A 5,744-nucleotide genomic window follows, 5' to 3' on the forward strand; every position below is an offset into this window, starting at 1 on the left:
TCAGTGTGAGACGGTAACACTGCCGGGTAAAGGCCGCTTTCCAACTCCAATCTTAACGCAGGAGATTCCCCAAACAGCTGCAATAAGGTGTTTGTAAACTGCTGGAAGCGGATGTTTGTGGAAATGGTGATGTTACTGAGTAGGTTATTTGTTATAGAATGGACTGTGTTTAGGTGGGAATATTACTGAGTGTTAATTGTAGCGGAACCATATTTAAAAGCTCCGGCTTTCTGGAAAGCCTTGACTATGAAGGCCGAGTCTGGAAGGGTTTGTGTGGAGAGCTGGGTTTCGGTTCCACTGTTAATAAAGGGTTTGAAATTGGCGAACCAGAGGAAACTGGAGGTGGAGCTGAAAGATGAGGGGCCGTTCTCTCTCTGTCTGTCACTCTGGGTGTCTCCTCCCCATCTGCTCTCTGTTCAATCTTCACTCTGTCTCCTCCCCTTCCTGCTCTCTCTGCCATTCTCAGGCAGGTCCGGGCTGTCTGTGTAAAGTAGAGCCTGCAAGAGTCTGCTTCTTATATTGTGTAGTGATCTGAGTGAAGAATCATCATGTCTGGCAGAGGTAAAGGAGGCAAAGGACTGGCAAAGGCGGAGCAAAGAGGCACCGCAAAGTGCTTCGTGATAATATCCAGGGCATCACCAAACCAGCAATCCGCTGCCTGGCTCGCCCTGGCGGGGTCAAGCGGATCTCGGGTTTGATCTATGAGGAGACTCGCGCGGTGTTGAAGGTTTTCCTGGAGAATGTGATCAGGGATGCGGTCACCTACACTGAGCATGCCAAGCGCAAGACGGTCACTGCCATGGAAGCGGTGTATGCTCTGAAACGGCAGGGCCGCACTCTCTACGGATTCTGCGGTTGAACAATTTGACCCTTTCCAGCAAACACAAAACAAAGGCTCTTCTAAGAGCCACCCACCGCCTCACAGAGAGAGCAGTGACCGAGAAATGGGAGCTGGGATAGGCTGTTCAGAACAGTTCAATCAATCTGAAATATTTCAGATTTCCAGCATTCGCAGTATTTTACTTTTAATTGTTTGTTCAATCAATCTGCTGTGTTCGGGATGAAAAAAACTGGAATCCCCGAATTTGACATTTCATTTGCAGCAAGGATGTGCAGTGGATTTGATTTTCTAAACAGGCTGTGTAAACAGTGCCCGAGGCTCTACACTTAGTTATTTCCCCAGTCGACACATGCCCTCAGTGAAAAGCCACATCACTCCTCCAGAATCACTCATTGTTTTCATAGAATTTCAAAATGATTTCGCTGCAATGAGGGAATCCGGGAGTTTTGCAGCAGCTGTTGAATCGGTCACTGGAACCAGACCCACTTGCGATGTTATTTCCCCCGAGACGGTGTTTCCTGCACTGAAACTGACAGGGTTTGTGAAACTGATCAGTTTCAGTTCAATCATTCAGGGACCTGGAATTCCCACAGTTTGAGCCCGCGCTATCCAGAGCCCACTTCTGATTGGTCACCCACGTCTCATTCACATGTCTTAACCAATCGCAGAGCCTCGAATCAGAAAATGCAGCAAATCACTGGCTTAAATTGGCAGAAAGTTTGAATTCGAAAAAGCCGTCAATTTCAGTGTCGGAAAGAAGCGAATTAATGGTAAATCAGGCATTAGTTTCAAGCTGTTTGGAAAATCGGGCCAGGACTTTGTGCTGATAAAAGCGGAATAAAAAAAGCTTTTGATGGATTATATATATTACGAAGTTTTAATCTGTAATTTTTTTGTCTACTTATCTGCACATGGCAGTCAGACTCTATTCAGCAATCTGTAACGGGACAAATAACTCACTCAGTGTGGAAGTAATAAATTAGACAGGCTTTGGGGTGACAGTGGGAAATCACTGAAACAGATGCTTAAACATTTGAAATAGTTCTCATTCGGTCCTGTTACTGACATTTTGGAATCAGACAGTAAACGGCCCTTTCACAGAGACTGTGGGTGGCTCTGAAAAGAGCCTTTGGTTTATTAGTGACATTTTGGCCGCTTTACGTTTTCTGGGAGCTCTGAGCGCTGGTTTTCTTAGGCAACAGCACGGCCTGGATATGTGGCAGCACCCCGCCCTGAGCAATAGTCACTCCCCCCAGCAACTTGTTGAGCTCCTCATCGTTGCGGACGGCCAACTGCAGGTGTCTGGGCATGATGCGGCTCTTCTTGTTGTCCCGGGCCGCATTACCGGCCAGCTCGAGGATTTCAGCGGTCAGATACTCAATCAAGCACAGCAGCCAGATAGACCGGGGCTCCGGCACCCACACGCTCAGCATAGTTGCCCTTTCTCAGGAGCCTGTGAGCACGGCCCACCGGTAACTGCAGTCCAGCCCGGTAGGAACGAGACTTGGCCTTGGACCGAGCTTTGCCGCTGGTCTTTCCTCTTCCAGACATTTCCACAATCTCGCAACGACTTTCACAAAGAATGGATAATTTCCGCCGCATTTACTTTACTTATAGACTGAAAACTCTCCCCATTGGCCGGTACTTAATTGACCTCATTTGCCTATATTCTTCCCCAATCAGGTCACTGACAAACAGAAGTGGGCGGGATTTACCGCCAAAACATCAGAAGCAGAAAATTTGTTAATTTCAAAAAGACCGCCAATTTCATTGTCAGAAAGGAGCGGATTTAAATAAATGTCATCCTTAGTCAAATATTTAAAATCCCTTCTCTTTATTTTGTTTTATTCCACTTTTTCCGTCACGAATTACAGACGCGGGTTTAAAATGTTATTTAAATTGTGGATCTTTCTACAATTGCTTTCAAACTGTCCCGGGAGGTACTAAATCCCTGTTCACAGCATTTCCCTGAGGGGAAACATTCAGTTTATCTTCAATCAGAGCCCAGTGTCCTTCTCTGAAAAGAGGAAGCAGGATCGAGTCCTCAAACTGCCCGTAGTCTGCTGTGTAATAATCCCATTCCGGGCTGTTACACTGCGGAGAGTTACTGTTAATAAAATGATGAATCAGTTCACATTTCAGGAATAGAGTGAAGGGACTGAGGTCTGACCCTTACCGCTGAAAGCAGCTGTTAATGCGGTCATTCAGGGGCTGTGCAAAACCACAATAACAGCTTTAAGCAAAAAAGTAAAGGCGGATGAGCAGATTATGGGTTTGAGTTCGGTTTATGGGACAGCAGACAAAAACACAGCAGTGGGACATTTATTATGTTACACATTGTCTTAAAATGATTTCATAGAGATGTTCGGATGCAGCTTTTTCAGAGAGATTATGGGTGGCTCTTAAAAGAGCCGTTGTGTTTGGGATGTTTTTCAGTCCATTGTGCAGTTTTACTTGGAGCTGTTGTACTTGGTCACCGCCTTTGTACCTTCCGACACGGCGTGCTTGGCCAGCTCCCCAGGCAGCAGCAGGCGCACGGCGGTCTGGATCTCCCGGGAGCTGATGGTGCTGCGCTTGTTGTAATGGGCCAGGCGGGAAGCCTCACCCTCGATGCGCTCGAAAATATCGTTCACAAACGAGTTCATGATGCTCATGGCCTTGGAGGAGATGCCGGTGTCGGGGTGAAACTGCTTCATCACTTTGTAGATGTAGATGGAGTAACTCTCCTTCCTCGACTTTCTCCGCCTCTTGCCGCCCTTTGCTGACGGTTTATTTAAGGTTTTCTTGGCGCCCTTCTTGGCAGCTGCTTTCTTCTTCTACTCAACCATCTTTAGTTTCAATTTCAGACACAGAAATAAACCAAACCCCTTCCGAGTGTGGATTAATTAGACAATCCCACAGCTCTATGCTAATGAGGGATGGGGGAAAGTAAAGATTGTGATTGGGTGATTTGGAATGACGTCCCAACGATTTAATATTGTAATTCGACATTTGGTCTCTTTCGCCATCCAATCAGATTAAATATTTGCAACCAATCACAAATCCCCTTACTGCAATCAGGAAGTATATTTCACAAAGACTCTCTCCAGCCCCAGTTTCTATTGAAAGAGCTGCTCCCTGTGGAGAGATTCCTGGAAATGTCCTGGCTGTTGTTGGGAGGACACTTATTGACTGATTCTGTGTCGTTGTGTCTCTGCTATTGCATGTGAGTGTGCAATTAATTTCCTTTTTAGTCTAGGCTACAGTGTTTGAGTGTTTTATGTAATTTGGTAACTCAGTCTCTGGTGCTGTATGGATTCATTCTGTCTCTGTCAGGTACTGTGTTTGTGTGTGAGGAGATGAGGTGGAGTGTTGCGGCAAGGAAGATGGAAAAGAGCATTGGTGCCGATGACAGAGCCTTACTTGACGTAGTTTGCACTCGGATTGGGTCAGTGATAGATCCGTTGGCAAGGATTACAGCTTGCATGTCGTAGTGCAGTATGTTTGAGGAGGACATTCCATAATCCCTCTCGGTTGGTAGAGTCGAAGGCCTTTGTCAGGTCAGAGAAGGCTATGTATAAAGGTTGCTGCTGCTCCCTACGTTTTCTTGAAGTTGTCTTGCTCTGAAGATTATGTTCACTGTGCCTGTTGATGGACAGAATCCACATTGTGATTCCAGTCGGAGCTCTTCAGCCACGGGGCGGAGGCAGTTGAGAAGGACTCTTGTGATGACCTTCCCTGTGGTGGACAGCAGGGATACCCCTCTATCGTTAACACAGTCGGTCTTGTCAACTTTTTTTAAAGATGATCACAATTACCGCACCACGGCGATCCCCTGTCATGCTCTCCTCCTTCCAGATGAGGGAAATGAGACATGTATTTATGTCAAGAGTGCTTCTCTGCCATATTTTAGGATTTTTATATGAATTCTATCTATTCTGGGAGACTTATTGTTTTTTGGCTGTCCATCTCTAACGTCATGTGTGAATGTGGGATTCATTCTGTACCTGTCACTCACTGGTACTTTGTGTAAGTGTGAGTTACATTCTGTATCTGTCAGTCTTCAGTATTGTATGTGAGTGTGGAATACATTCTGTCAGTGGCACTGTGTGTGAGTATTTGATTCATTCTGTCAGTCTCTGGAATGTTATGTGATTTGGGTCTTAGTCTGAATCTGCCAGTGGTTCACAATGTCTGGGCTGTGTTGTGTGTGTGTGTGTGTGTGTGTGCATATATATAAGTCTCAGTGTCTGGGCTGTGGTGTGTGTGTGTGTGTGTGTGTGTGTGTGTGCATATATATCAGTCTCAGTGTCTGGACTGTGGTGTGTGTGTGTGTGTGTGTGCATATATATAAGTTTCAGTGTCTGGGCTGTGGTGTGTGTGTGTGTGTGTGCATATATATAAGTCTCAGTGTCTGGGCTGTGTTTTGTGTGTGTTTGTGTGTGTGTGTCTGTGCACATATATAATTCTCAATGTCTGGGCTGTGGAGTGAGTGCGTGTGTTTGTGCATATATATAAGTCTCAGTGTCTGGCTGTGGTGTGTGTGAGTGTGTGTGTGTGTGTGTGTGCATATTAATAAGTCTCAGTGTCTGGGCAGTGGCGTGTGTGTGTGGGTGTGTGTGTGTTTGTGTGTGTGTGTGTGTGTGTGCATATATATAAGTCTCAGTGTCTGGGCTGTGGTGTGTGTGTGTGTGTGTGTGCGCAAATATCGCAGTCTCAGTGTCTGGGCAGCGGTTTGTGTGTGTGTGCGTGTGTGAGTGTATATATATAAGTCTCCGTGTCTGGGCTGCGGTGAGCGTGTGTGTGTGTGTGTGTGTGCATATATATAAGTCTCAGTGCCTGGGCTGTGGTGTGTGTGTGTGTGTGTGTGTGTGTGTGTGTGTGTGTGTGTGTGTGTGTGTGTCTGTGTGTCTGTGTGTGTGTG

General features: G+C 46.2%; 1 pseudogene; it reads left to right on the plus strand.

Moving 5' to 3' along the window:
• Positions 1–548: 548 nt before the first annotated feature.
• Positions 549–859, plus strand: LOC137364895 (histone H4-like; annotated as a pseudogene).
• Positions 860–5,744: the final 4,885 nt, after the last annotated feature.

This window comes from Heterodontus francisci, unplaced genomic scaffold (genome assembly GCF_036365525.1).
Source record: "Heterodontus francisci isolate sHetFra1 unplaced genomic scaffold, sHetFra1.hap1 HAP1_SCAFFOLD_337, whole genome shotgun sequence".
Lineage (NCBI taxonomy): Eukaryota > Metazoa > Chordata > Chondrichthyes > Heterodontiformes > Heterodontidae > Heterodontus > Heterodontus francisci.